This window comes from Diplotaxodon limnothrissa, linkage group LG9 (assembly GCF_057381915.1).
Source record: "Diplotaxodon limnothrissa isolate DT_005_m linkage group LG9, D_limnothrissa_male_GT1.1, whole genome shotgun sequence".
Classification (NCBI taxonomy): Eukaryota; Metazoa; Chordata; class Actinopteri; order Cichliformes; family Cichlidae; genus Diplotaxodon; species Diplotaxodon limnothrissa.
The window spans coordinates 24,986,109-25,000,920 of NC_140604.1; positions in this window are offsets into that span (position 1 = coordinate 24,986,109).

Consider the following 14,812-nt stretch of genomic DNA (forward strand, 5'->3'; position numbering starts at 1 on the left):
CTAGCTCAAATAACCGATCATTACAGCCAAGATATGCACATATTACTTTAAACCTTGAAGAAGAAGCAGAAGATGACATTGGGTGTCACTCCTGTCAGCAAAGAACAGGAAACGGAGGATACCGTTCACACGAGGTCACCAAAATTGGACAACAGAAGACTGGAAAAACTTCTGATGAGTTTTGATCTCTGCTGTGATAGTTGGATGGTACAGTCTAAATTTGGCGTGCCCCCAACATGAAAGCACGGATCCATCCTGCCTTGTATAAACTGTTCAGGCTGATGGTGGTGTACTGGTGTAGGATATTTTTCTTGGCACACTTTGGCCCTTCAGTACAATATGAGCATCATTTAAACACCGCAGCATAAATAAGTATCCTTCCTCACCATGTCCATCCCTTTATGACTGCGGTGTACCCATCTTGTAATGCTTGCTTCCAGCAGGATAACACAACATGTCATAAAACTCAAATAATCTCAGACTGGTTACTTGAACATGACATGACTGAATCCACTATACTCAAATGGCCTCCACAATCACCACATCTCAATCCAAAAGAGCACCTTTGGGTTTGGGTGTTTTGTGTCACGGATGGATGTGCAGCCAACAAATCTGCAGAAACTGGGATGCTATTATGTCAGCATGGACTAAACCTATGTGATGAATGTTTCCAATGACGTGTTAGTGAGGAATAAAGGCCATTCAGAATGCAGAAGGATCTCCAGCCTGACCTTATGAATGTGTCGATTCAGATTAGCTGGTGCTGACTCGAACAAACAAAATGCTTTTTATGCCATAAAAGAAGCCTTAGAAGATTAGGGTGTAAACGCACTGTATAGGATGTTTATATTAAATCCTCAGAGTCTTTGTTTCTAATGAATATTTTAGAATATTACAAAAAAATCAGGCTTCTTTGACTAAATGTAAATTGATTTTTAAAAAGAAGCTGTTTACAGTAAATTGCTGTGTCTGGGAAAATTAAGCATTCCACATTAGGGTCAGTGTTCAGAGTCATTGATGTGCTTTTCAGGGGTTTAAATCTTTATGCAGCTGAAGGTACAGGACCAGCCTTGAGAGTAATGAGAAAAGCTGTCAGTCTTTTATTAAATAAAAATAAAGTGTCTTGTATCTGTTCTTCTCTTGTTGTTGGTGTCTGAATCTTAACATTTGGTCCAGAACATATTCAGCCTTTGATGCCAGGCTCTGCAGAGATGGGAGTGATGCTAAAGTAGTTTCATTGAAATGTGCATTGGTCTTTAAAGATCTTTAGCCTAAAACTATATCAAGTGTCTATTTAATATCTGAGAGTTGAACCCATAAAAGTATCCTACAACTCTGACAGATTGTCTCTGTTTCCACTAATTCAAAAGCACTGACATATTTGTGTTATCTCTGTAAAGCACAGTCTTTTAAGTGTTTATCAGTGTTCTCGCATCAAATAAAGAAAGAAATATTTGAAGTTGCAACCTAGAAAGGAGCTCACATATAATCCTGCAGTGCCACATTGCATCTAAATTAAACAATGAGTGTCAGATGTTATCCTCATTAGCAGAGATTAACCCCTTTTATCCTAATTGGCGGGGGCTACTGCTGTCGAGAAGCTCTCTTTCCCCTAACAAATAGACGTAACAGCTGGGTGGTCTTGTTGAAGTGTTTATGGCTCACATTTCTTTTGCACTTCTCCTCCTACATGTTTACAGAACAGCAGCACTGTTTGCCTTATCCGCTTTGGGTGATAAACAAGTTTACAGAGTAAAAAAGGCAAGCTGTGGTTTGAAGAAGGTACTGCTGCTGCACAGTGTATGTTTGCATATCCCAGGAGCACTTGTTCACAGGGTACTTAAAAATCCTTATTGTTATATAAATGGAATTACATTTTAAAAATCTGAATGTTAATTGGTTTAACACATGTGTTGAGAGAGTGCATGTAAAATGTGAGCCACAAGTGGAGCGTTCCAAATAAGTTGGAACAACCATGGCTTGTGAAACCTTTGCACAGGTACCTAAAGCGCAGAAGTATTCACTAAAAACATTCCTTCTGATGTGTGTGCTAGTTCCATTATTAGGTTAGTTTTTTGGATAAAAGACAGGTAAGTTTGGGGGTGTTAGTGGTTTGATCGACAATAGACTCGTTTCAGTTTATTCAGTAGGCTACCATATTTTTGGGATTATAAGGCACACTTATCGACAGTGCGCCTTATGTACGAATTCTGGTTGTGCTTACTGACCTCGAACCGATTTTATGTGGTACACGGTGCTCAAAAATCTGTCAAAAAATGTTTTAGTACGACTTTGGTAAGCTACGGAGCCGCACCGCTCGATGGATTGTTGTAGCATTATGGCCACTGTAGTCAGGAGCCTCACGGAGTAATCTGGGTCCAAAACTCTGTCCTCTTCAGGTCCCAAAGTCAAACGAGCACTGCGGCATCACTGAGAGTTACAAACTGTCTAAATTATTTTGTCTTTAATAAAATGATCAGCGTTGCTGCTTTACCAGGTGTAACAATTAAGTTTAACATCCAGGCATCCATGAAAACAGAATTTATTAAATTTAACGGAGTTAGAAGTTAACAGAAAGTTAGCTCGCTAGTTTCCACCTAAACATGATATAGCATGTTCTGACTGAGAGATTTCTGAAAATAAAACCTACAGCTCTGCTATCACTTCCAATATAAATGAAGACAGAAAACTGCACAGCAGTGACTTTTATAGGGTTACTGAAGTTGGACTAGCTGGTATATAATGATGTGCTATGTGATCACTAGAGACACAGGTACGTTAGCATAACATTAGCACAGTGAAGCTGAAGGATGAACGCTAACTTTTTTTCACTCTATAAAAGTTAACATGAGGATTCCCGATGGTTAGGGACAAATGCAATCACATGGCAGGATGCTGTAAACGGACCAAACTTCAGTCAGGAGAACAACTGAGATAATCCATCCACAATATGAGGTTAGTCATTAATATACTGCAACAATATGGGAATAGAGCAGCTGCGAGAGAATTCAACATTAATGAATCAATGTTACGGGAGTGGAGGAAGCAAGAAGAATGAGTTGAGTTGTTTGACTTATCTGACTGCTTTGTTTTGCTTAATGCGCCTTATAATCCAGTGTGCCTTATGTATGAAAACAGACCCGTTCATCGACAGTGCACCTTATTATCTGAAAAATACGGTAAGTAAATATTAAACTAATGTTTTCTATTCTTTATTTGCATGTCTAGTGTTTGGTAGGTTTCCCACTTGTCCTGTTTCCCACATACAGTGGGGAAAATAAGTACAAAACATATAAACATTTTTTCAGTAAATGTATCTCTAAGGAAGCTATTGAGTTGTTTTTTTCACCAGATGTTGGTAACAAGAGTAATCCACACATGCAAAGAAATCAAAACAAATAATTCTATAAATTAAGTTATGTGCGATAAAGTGGAGTGATACAGTGAATTAGTATTGAACATGTGAAGAAAAGCATGTGCAAAAGGGCAATTCAAGAAACCAGCTGAAATCTTTCTATGTTTAGAAAGCAATCCTGCCCTCTATCAGTGCAAATTAATAACTGCCTTTTTCTATGTCATCAATTAGGTTCACCAGCTTCTGCTGAAAATTTCATGTCAGTAGCTCCATTAGAAATATATATACACCAAGAAAAATGTTTTTTCCCCACTGTGTGAAAGATGGGTATATCAGAAGCTATCTCTTGGCCTCATTTAGGCTCCATTGCAAATGACAGGGGTAATCATGCTACGTGCTTTTCTGTATTTTGACTGTCCTATGCCTTCAGTAGTAGGCCTGCCCTTTGTTTTCTCCTGCAGGTTCTAATTAGCAGCTCTCCCATCTAATAAAGGAAATGACTTCACCTGATTGGGAGCATATGCAAGCTGATTTCCTTCAGAAATGTGTCTCTCTCTTCCTGGAACACTTGTTTTTTATTTGCTTTGGCTTGACTGTGTTGTAGTTATTCCAAGTTTAAGCCACATGTAGCTTTAGATTCGTTTTTGTCACGGCTGCCGAGGCGAGCCGTGTGGTATTGAAGGGAGAAAGGACCCAAAACGCAGGCAGTAGATGATAATGCTGGTGATGTTTTATTTACACAGTGGTGAGAAGGCAAAACAGGCAAGAGGGAAGACAAAACTAAAGATCTAAACTGGAAAAGCTAAATGACAAACCCAAGAGGGTACCAGAATGGGGTGAGAGGCAGCGCGCCACAGACGAGGGACAGGACACCGTGGACCACAGAGTAACACAGACAAACCGGCAACAGGCAGGAGAACACACAGGGCTTAAATACACACACCAGTAATCAGGGGATGAGAGACAGGAGGGCAACACAGCTGGGAGGAATCAGAGCTGACGGGACAGGGGAAACGTAAACTGAACACACTCACATCAGACAGAGGCCTTCATAATAAAACAGGAAACTCAGACACGGGGAACCAAACAAGACACAGAACTAAACAGACAGATTCACAAACAGACGGGGTGACACCATAGACAGACAGAGACACAGACGCAGACTCAGAGGCAGACCGAATATACCACATAGAACTCAAACAATAATAATCATCAATCTAATAAACTAGAAAATGATAATAAACTAAAAGCGCTGGGTCACCGACCCAGGACCATGACAGTTTTCTTTTGTTCACCATTTTTGAATTATGATCAATACATTTTTGCTCTGTAACTCTACTTTTGTTGTTACATCCTAAATAAGCCAGGCATAACAAATGGGGGCTTGTCCAGGATTCAAACCATAATCGCATATACTGAACAAGTATAAGTAAAGGGCAATAGATACAAGTTTGAAAACCCAAAATTCAAATAAATAATAGAAGATTAGTAAAAACGCATAACTTTTCAGGACAATGTGGATACAGTGTTGAAGTAAGCTGTCTCAGTATTGTGAAGGTAATGTATATACACTCAACAAAAATATAAACGCAACACCTTTGTTACTGCTCCCATTCCCCATGGGATGGACGTAGAGACCTAAAATTCATTCCAGATACACAATATAACCATCCCTCCCAAACAGTGGTCACAAATCAGTCCAAATGTGTGGTAGTGGGCACATCTGCCATATTGAGATAATCCATCCCACCTCACAGGTGTGCCACATCAGGATGCTGATCTGACATCATGAGTAGTGCACAGGTGTACCTCAGACTGTCTCTACGTCCATCCCATGGGGAATGGGAGCAGTAACAAAGGTGTTGCGTTTATATTTTTGTTGAGTGTATTTTAAAATAGGAAGAATAATGATAGAGCAATGAAATAGCTCACACAGAAAACCCAAAAGTAGTAGATACATTCATCTATCCTCGTATCCATTTCAGAGTCGTAGGGGGCTGGAATCTATCCCAGCTGTCATGGAGGGAAATGCAGGCTACTGCGGACGGGTCACCTGTTTGTCACAGAGAGACAGATCACCATTCATACCTATGGGCAATCTGGAATTATCATTTAACCTAACCCCACTAACTCCATTTCTTTGAACTGTGGGAGTACTTAAGTGTCAGAAATCGCAAGCAGAGAAAGGAAGAAGGTACATAATGGATAATTGTTTTCCCCTTATAGATAATTATTTGAAATAAATTATTGACTAAATTATTTAAGCTGAAAAAATGTATGTGTTCTTAGGTATAGATAAAAAAAAAGGTTTGAGTACCAAGTATTGATCAAACTGCTGAAAATAGGTGAATCATAAGTTGAAACTGATAAATTCTAAACATACAAGTAAAACATAAGTAAGTAAAATCTGACTTCCCCTAAAACCTGGCCAAACCCACCTTAACATCAGCAGTGGGATTGGAAACATTACTTAGAGAGGTTCTGATTGTGATTTACACTTTTATAATGACGTCCATTTAAATACATTCAAAGGTGTATTATTGACATGATTTGGTTAAATTTAGTTTTTCAGTCCGAGAGGGTTAACATGACCAAAAAAAAAAACGTTATTCAGAAGTGTCCTGTTTAATGTGATTGCAGGGTCCGGTCTTCTGAAGTAGGACTATATGAAATTACTCTCAGATTTAATCAAGGTGAGTCACCCTGGCAGCCATTTCTATCCTTTTAATCTTTGTCTCAGGTTCACTGCTCAGCTGACAGCCTACAGCCTTTCCCATTAATTTCAGACGCATCATTCATCTTTCATTCCAGGTGCCATGAGTGTTACAGTCTCCCTGTGGAGGCCTTCAATATCAAAAGTGTAAAAAAATATGATGAACTTTTCTCCTTCTCTCTTTATTTTATTAGCTGTGGGCAGCAATGAACTTCACCTTTAAAGCTTACATTTTCCTTATTGTATTTGTGACTACAGTGCAGGTTTTTAAATTAACAGATTTCTTGGTTGCTTAGGGGCATATCAACACACAAAATCATCTAAATCCTCCATGATACACTGTCGAATTCAAACCCTATGTCTTTAGATTTTGGAGTCTCTGTAAGGAAGCACTTATTATTTTCATCCAGACACCTTTTCAGTTTTGCAGTCTGCACTCTTTAGATGTCTACTGTTGCAAAAAATAATGGCCAAGGTTTTACATTCTCATCATGTTCCAGCTGTGATGTGGTGAATCTAAGTCTGGGACTCCAAACCTTAAGGCAAAACCACATTTTCCTCATGCTTATCATACGTTCAACAATTCAGAAGCCCTGAGTCTTTGATGTTCCTTGCTCAGGGATCCAGCTTGGCCATTTCTACACAGAATAATATAGACATACAAGTTTATTTTTATGCCACTTGGATTTGAAGCCTATCAGACAGAGTTGACTAAGGATCCATGTCTGCCATGGATTGATATTATAACTCATGAAGCTGACAAATATTCAGTTTTTTTAAGGACTTTAAGATGTTCTCTGTAAAGCTGAGCCTCAAAGTTCATTCTTGACTTTTTAGAAACAGCGGATGAGAACCAGTTTCACCACAAAGTCAAGTTATCTGTTGCTGGAGCAATCAGAATGGTGATAGAGTTTAGTGAATTGAAATCGTAATTTGCTTGTTCAATTAATTGTTCCCTGATGAATTTGTGAATTTTTGGGACAGGGGCTACAAAAGGCTGGAAAACTAAGTGGTGCTAAAATGAAACAGCCAGAGGGTTTCTCAGAAGTAAAGATAGAATAGAATAATCTTTTAATTGTCCCACAAGGGGAAATTTGGTTGTAACAGCAGCCAAAAAGACACATATACAAACACACAGTACACAGGACACAGAACAGAAACATACAAAATTTCTTACATATTTACATTAAGGACAATGGTTACTATAGAGTACTGTACAGTTATTAAATTAAATAAAAATAACTACAGGTAAGAGGCAAACCAGGTTGTGGTGCGAATTGGTTAATTAACTTATTGCAGTTACAGCATTGATGTAAACATCTATGTTTGTTGGGAGCAGTTCTGGTTGTACAGTCTGACAGCTGCAGGGAGGAAGGACCTGCGGAAACGCTCCTTCATGCATCGAGGATGCAGCAGTCTGTCACTGAAGGAGCTCTGCAGTTCAGCAACATTTACATACATGGGGTGGGAGACTCTGTCCATCAGAGATGTTATTTTGGCCAGAGTCCTTCTATCTCCCACCACCTGCACTGGGTGCAGGGTGCATCCCAGAACAGAGCTGGCCTTCCTGATGAGTTTATCCAACCTCTTCCTCTCAGCTGTCGATAAACTGCTGCTCCAACATACCACACTGTAAAAAAATGACAGATGCCACCACAGAGTCATAGAAGGTCTTTAAAAGCGCTCCCTGTACTCCAAATGACCTCAGCCGCCTCAGCAGGTAGAGTCTGCTCTGACCCTTCCTGTAAAGATCATCAGTGTTGTGGCTCCAGTCCAGTTTATTATTCAGGTGAACACCCAGGTACCTATAAGAGTCCACTATCTCAATGTCCACTCCCTGGATGTTCACCGGTGTCAGTGTGGTGGGTCTGCGTCTCCGGAAGTCCACCACCAACTCAAATTCAAATTCAAATTTTATTTGTCACACACACACAACCATACACAGTATGACATGGGGGTGAAATGCTTGTAGCTGTACAATGCCCGACCATTAAATGACAGAAGAAAAGTTTTACAATATTTACAATTTACTACAAAAATTTACAAATTAACTTAGGAATTTACAGTAAAGAATGTGCAAATAGCAGAAGAGATTATAAAGATAAGGATTATAAATTATAGGAATTATAGGATTATAGGAAATGTGTGGTGGTGCGTGTGGTGACGTGTGTGAGAGTCCAGTCTTATAGTGACGTGTTTGGGAGAGTCCAGTCCTACACCTGGTTCAGGGCCCGAATAGCCTGGGGGAAGAAGCTCCTCCTCATTCTCTCTGTTTTGGCCTTAAGGGAGCGGAAGCGCTTCCCAGACCTCAACAGTGAGAAGAGTCCATTGTTGGGATGGGAGAGGTCCATCATAATCTTCCTAGCTTTGGACTTGCACCGCTTGGTGTAGATGGACAGCAGGTCAGGGAGCTCTGATTGAATGATGCGTTCTGCCGAGCGCACCACCCTTTGCAGATCTCGTCTGTCCTGCTTGGTGCTGTTCCCAAACCAGGTGCAGATGTTTGACGTCAGGACGCTCTCGATGGTGCAGGAGTAGAAGTTCTTGAGCACCTTCAGTGGCAGATGGAAGTCTCTAAGTCTTCTGAGGAAGAAGAGACGCTGACGGTCTTTCTTAACCAGGGTGTTGATGTGACAGGACCATGACAGGTCCTGAGTGATGTGGACACCCAGGTATCGGAAACTGTCCACTCTCTCCACTGGCGTGCCACTGATGATGAGGGGTTTGTAATTCCTCGCCTGCTTTGTAGTGAAGTCCACGATCAGCTCCTTAGTCTTGCTGATGTTTAGGAGGAGGTTATTCTCCTGGCACCAGGTCTCCAGGTTCCTAATCTCCTCCAGGTAGGCCGTCTCGATGTTGTCGGAGATCAGGCCCACAACAGCAGTGTCGTCAGCAAACTTGACAATGGAGGTGGTGTCGGATGTGGCTACACAGTCATAAGTGTACAGTGAGTACAGCAGGGGGCTTAAAACACAGCCCTGAGGCACTCCAGTGCTGAGTGAGATGGAGGGGGAGACTTGTTTTCCTACCCTCACTGATTGGGGTCTGTCTGTGAGGAAGTTGAGGATCCACTGACACAGTGATGAGCTGAGTCCTAGATCCGTCAACTTGGTGAAAAGCTTAGAGGGAATTATTGTGTTGAATGCTGAACTGTAGTCCACGAACAGCATCCTAACATAATTCCCTCTGCCAGTGTCCAGGTGACTCAGGGATGTGTGGAGCAGGTGAGATATGGCATCGTCTGTGGAACGATTAGTCCGGTAAGCAAACTGAAGTGAGTCGATGGTGGGAGGAAGTGAAGAAGTGATGTGATCTCTCATCAGTCTTTCAAAACACTTCATCACAATTGAAGTCAGTGCTACTGGACGGTAGTCACTGTGGCAAGCGGGCTGTTGTTTCTTTGGAACAGGGACAATGATGGACTGTTTGAAGCACGTGGGAACCACAGCTTGGGCCAGGGAGAGGTTGAAGATCTCCGTGAACACCGGTGCTAGTTGATCAGCGCAGGCTCTAAGGACCCGGCCAGGGATTGCAGCTGGTCCTGCTGCCTTCCTGGTGTTCACCCTCCTGAAGGTGTTCCTCACGGCATGCTCTGTGATGACGAATGCATTTTCTTCACTGGTGCACTCCAAGCGCGCGCAGCCGTTTGTTGTTTTAATTGCTGCGGCGTCGAAGTGAGCATAAAACGTGTTCAGCTCATCAGCCAGTGAAGCATCGGCATTCATCATTGAAGAAGCTGGTCGTTTATAGTCCGTTATAGTCCGCAGTCCTTTCCACAGGCTCCTAGAGTCGCACTGTCGTAGCTGTGACTCTAGTTTTTCCCCGTAGCTCCGCTTTGCCTTTCGGACCGCGCTGCGCACGTTGTAGGACGCAGCCTTGTATAGGTCCATATTACCGGAGACAAGCCCTTCATTGTAGGCAGCGGTGCGTGATCTCAGAGCGTCGCGGATGTTTTTATCCACCCACGGCTTCTGGTTGGGAAACGTTCGGATGATAGTTCTTTCTGCTGTGTCGTCCGCTAGTTTCCCGATAAATCCCACAACCGCTTCCGTAAACATGTTGATGTCATCAGAGCTGCGCCGAAACATGTCCCAGTCTGCGTCATCCAGTGCGTCCTGCAGCGCGGCCACCGATTGGTCCGTCCAGCGAGCGACCTCCCTCCTGATTGGTGGTTGCTGCTTTAGCCTTTGTTTGTAAGCAGGTATGAGGAAGATGGCGGAATGGTCCGATTTTCCAAATGCCGGCAGGGGTTGAGCCTTGTAACAGTTCTTGAACGGGGTGTAGCAGTGGTCTAATGTCCTCGCGCCCCGGGTGGGGCAGTTGATGTGCTGGTGAAGGTTGTGAAATGTCCGTTTGAGATTCACTCTGTTAAAATCTCCCATAACAATGAGTGCGGCATCTCGGTGAAGTGTTTGTTGATGTGTGAGAGCCTCATGTAGCTCACATAAGGCAGTGTCCGAGTCCGCGTGAGGCGGAATGTAAACAGTGCAGGCAATGACCGCAGTGAATTCCCGAGGGAGATAGAAAGGGCGACACTTAACGATCAAAAGCTCCAGATTGGGCGAGCAAGAGCGTGTGAGTGGGGAGATGTTTGTGCTGTCGCACCATCTGTTGTTCACCATCAAACACACTCTACCACCTCTTTTCTTCCCCGACTCCATTGTCCTGTCCATGCGGTAAACCGAAAAGAACCCCGTCGGCTGCACGGCGTGGTCTGGTATCGCTGGGTTCAGCCAAATCTCGGTGAAGCAGAGGAGGTTGCAGTCCCGAATGTCTCTCTGGAACTTGATTCTGGCTCTGAGGTCATCAAGCTTGTTCTCGATGGATTGAACATTGGCTAGCAGGATACTGGGCATGGGTGCGCGGTGTGCGCGAGCCCGTAGCCTGTTCCTGATGCCGGCTCTTTTACCTCGAGGCCGTCGCTTAGGGTCGCGTCCTTTGTTCTCTCTCAGGATCTCCTTTGGCCAGGTTGGGTCCGGAGTTAAACATGATGAAATGTTCGTGTACTGCAAAAAGTGGAGAAGTTAGGGCAGAGCATCCAGCACGGCAGCCGACCTCACCGGCGCCATTTTGTCAATCAAACTCCTTGGTTTTCCCGGCATTGATCAGCAGGTGGTTCTGCTGACACCAGTCAACAAAGTCCAGAGTCCACTGTCTGTACTCTGAGTCGTCCTCACCTGTGATGAGGCCGACTATGGCAGAGTCGTCAGAGAACTTCTGTAGGTGGCAGCGTGGGGAGTTGATGATCAGAGGAAGTTCAAGATGAACAGAGGTTCAGCAATCTGCAAAAAGAACAAAAGCAACACACAAAAAACAACAATGAAAGTGTCTACAAATTGTGGAACTATTTCAGAATAATAAAAAAAAAAAATTATGAAGACTTAAAATCTCTCGTTATCCACAGCACATAACATCTTTGAAAGATTCAGAAATCTGGAGAAATCTCTGTGCGCAAGGTTGAAAATAATATTGGAAGCCCATTATTATGAGGCCCTGAGATAGCACTGCATTAAAAGCAGGAATGATTCTGTCATTGAAATCACTTTGTAGTAAGGAGAAGGACCATCACTTGTCATTAGCACTCAATTCAAAAGCCTGCATGACTGATATGTATAGTGTGGGTACGTTTCATCAAACTGGCAGCTTCTAAATCTGGAAAGGCACCATCAGTGCTGAAGGTATACTCAAGTTTTGGAGCAACAATTGCTCCCACCCAGCAGTGTTATGTGACGGCTGTGTGCAGGCAGGAGAAGGACCCAAAGTGCAGACTCCGGAGACAGAAAGTAACTCAAAACAGCTTTAATGCTGAACTCAAAAGGGTAACAAAACTAAGCCTACAAAATACACCTACGCAGACAGAACACACAGCAAGATAAGGGTAGATCGCAACACGGACACAGAGAAACACAAGGCTTAAATACACAGAGGGAGCAATCAGGGAATTGGTAACAGGAGGGAAACACAGCTGGGGCAAATCAGGCCTAACGAGACAAGGGGAAGCAAAACCAGATACATTAACATCAGACATGGACCTTAAAAATAAAACAGAAAACATAACACAGACTGAACTAAAGACACAGACTCACATGCAGGCACTGCAACAGAGGGAACAGACCAGGGCAGACAGACACTGACTGGACACGGGGATATAGCAACTAAGGATTACACAGCGACATAAACCATAAGACATAACTCTAACGAAGACACCAAAGAATAGAAATGATAAATAATATAATAAACTCAAAACCCTGGGTCAACGACCCAGGCATCCTAACAAGCAGAAGGCCCTGCATATTTCATAGTGGTAAACTTAGTCTTGTCCCAACTTTCTTGAGATGTGTTATTGCCATCAAATTCAAAATGAAGTAATATTTTTCTTAAAATGCAGCATTTTCTCAGTTTAAACATTTGATATGATTTCTATGTTCTGCTGTGAATAAAACTTGGGTTGCGTTCCATTTTATTCACATTTTTCTCAGCATACTGATGGTTTTGAGCCTCTGAAAACGGGGGGCTGCGAATAAAAACGGCTGTAAAGCCTAAACGGTTATTACAATACTTTTGCTACAGCGTTTGAATTAAAGCTGAAAGTCTGCACTTTTCTAAACATCTTTTCATGCATGTAAAGAGCACGCGTTGAGCTCTGTGTGTTTCATTTGCCCTTTTCTGGTGTTGATGTAAAGCCTTTTAAAAAAATACCCCCCATAATCCCATTACTTTACTCTTTTTGCTTTCATCCACCTCCTGTCCTTTTATAAGAACACAGAGATAGACAGAAATTGGCTCTTCTATCAGTCCCACACTAACCGCTCCTGTGTGAGCTATCTACAAAGCTGCTGCAAATGAACATTAGAAAAGCAATCAGATGAAAGGTCATTATTTCAAAACACAGTCTGCTTTTTAAACAGGTGTTTTAGTTTTTTCTTTAGTTTCTTTTTTTTAATTTGAAGTTGGACGTTTGGTGGATTCACGACATTGCTGCAGGGCTTTTAAATCTAAATCTGATAATGCAAGAAAAACCTATTTTTGGATACAGTTGTGCGTTAAGAGTTAATTAAATTGATTTAGCGGCAAAGAAATTCCACATGAAGGCACAAGAACTTTCAAACAATACAAATACTTGACCCAGACAAGACTTTAAATGCTATGTGAGTAATAATTTCCATTGATGAATTGTGCATTCATTTCATACGTGAGATCAAGCTTCCCGTGATTGTATAAATGTGTGGTGTAATTTCCCAAGCTTGTTTACACCCTGCCTGGTTAGGCATGATTCATGCCCAACCAGGCAAATGTGCTGGTGGTGATAAATCACTGTATGTATACTGAATATGAGCACATGTGTTTCATTCTAATTAACTGGGGTGTGATTTAATCATAGCTGAGCATTTATTTTTTTAAAAGCAAGATGAAAGAGCAGCTCGGCAGCCATAGAGATCAAAAGGAAAAATGACATCCTATACCTCACATTACAGGTGTCAGAGGTTGCAAACTGAACTTTGACCTCAGTGATCGATCTGCTTGTTTCTGTTACTCTATGTTATAGAGCCTGGTTTCAAAATGTAGATGAAAAGAGTCCCTTCATGTGCTGCAACTTGTTTTGACCGACCACTTAGTATCCCACATGATGATATAAGTTTACACAAAATGCACTTTTAGCATTAAATCAGCATTTTGACATCACACTGGTGGAGGTTTACTTTAAACCAGGGGTCTCGAACTCCAGGCCTCGAGGGCCGGTGTCCTGCAGGTTTTAGATGTGTCCTTGATCCAACACAGCTGATTTAAAGGCTAAATTGCCTCCTCAACATGTCTTGAAGTTCTCCAGAGGCCTGCTAATGAACTAATCATTTGAATCAGGTGTGTTGACCCAAGGTGAGATCTAAAATCTGCAGGACACCGGCCCGGCCTGGAGTTCGAGACCCCTGCTTTAAACTAATATATATCCCATTATTATAATGTTAGTGCAACAGTGCTGGAAAAAAAATAAGATATTTTAGCACTGAACATCTCCTTACGAATTTCAGGTGGATATCTTCTGTGTTTCTAAAGTGACAAGGACTCAAAGATACTCAAAAAATGCAAAATTTTGACCCATATGTGCTGTAAGTTTTCATGGTTTATTTAAAGATGCCAAAGTTATTTTACATTAATTAAATAAATAAATAGTGAATCAGCTGGTTGTGAGGGGGTCAGGCGGTGGCACTGATTGAGTTTTCAAAAGAGTGACCTAATGGCCTTTATTTATGATGTAAGGGCAGTTATGCAACATAAGTAATTTACCTGTAACTGATTTATTAGACTACCTGTCATAAAAATAAGAAAACACTATTTTTTTATGTCTGTCAAAAAGTTGTTTAAAAGTAATACTATACAGTTATTTATTAGGCGATTTACCTGAAAAAAATGACAATAAAGTTTCGTGTTTGTGACCAAAGGACCTGTCATGTATACAATATTGAAGGGTTGGTGACATTTTATTTACAGTGATTTCTCTCTCATCAGTGACCTCCTGATATAGGGAGAGGCTGATTACCAGATCAGCCCCAGCCAGCCTCCCCAGCACTGGCCCCTGAACCCACTGCACCACCCTTCCTCTGCATCGGAGACCCAGACCACACTCCACGCAACCATGTAAATAAAAATAAATCTATTCAAATTCATGGATTTGTCCACAGTGGCTTTGTTGCTGTGTGTGCACATGGCAGTCTTCTCAGTCCTGCCTCAAGTGTGTGGAGGTGGCT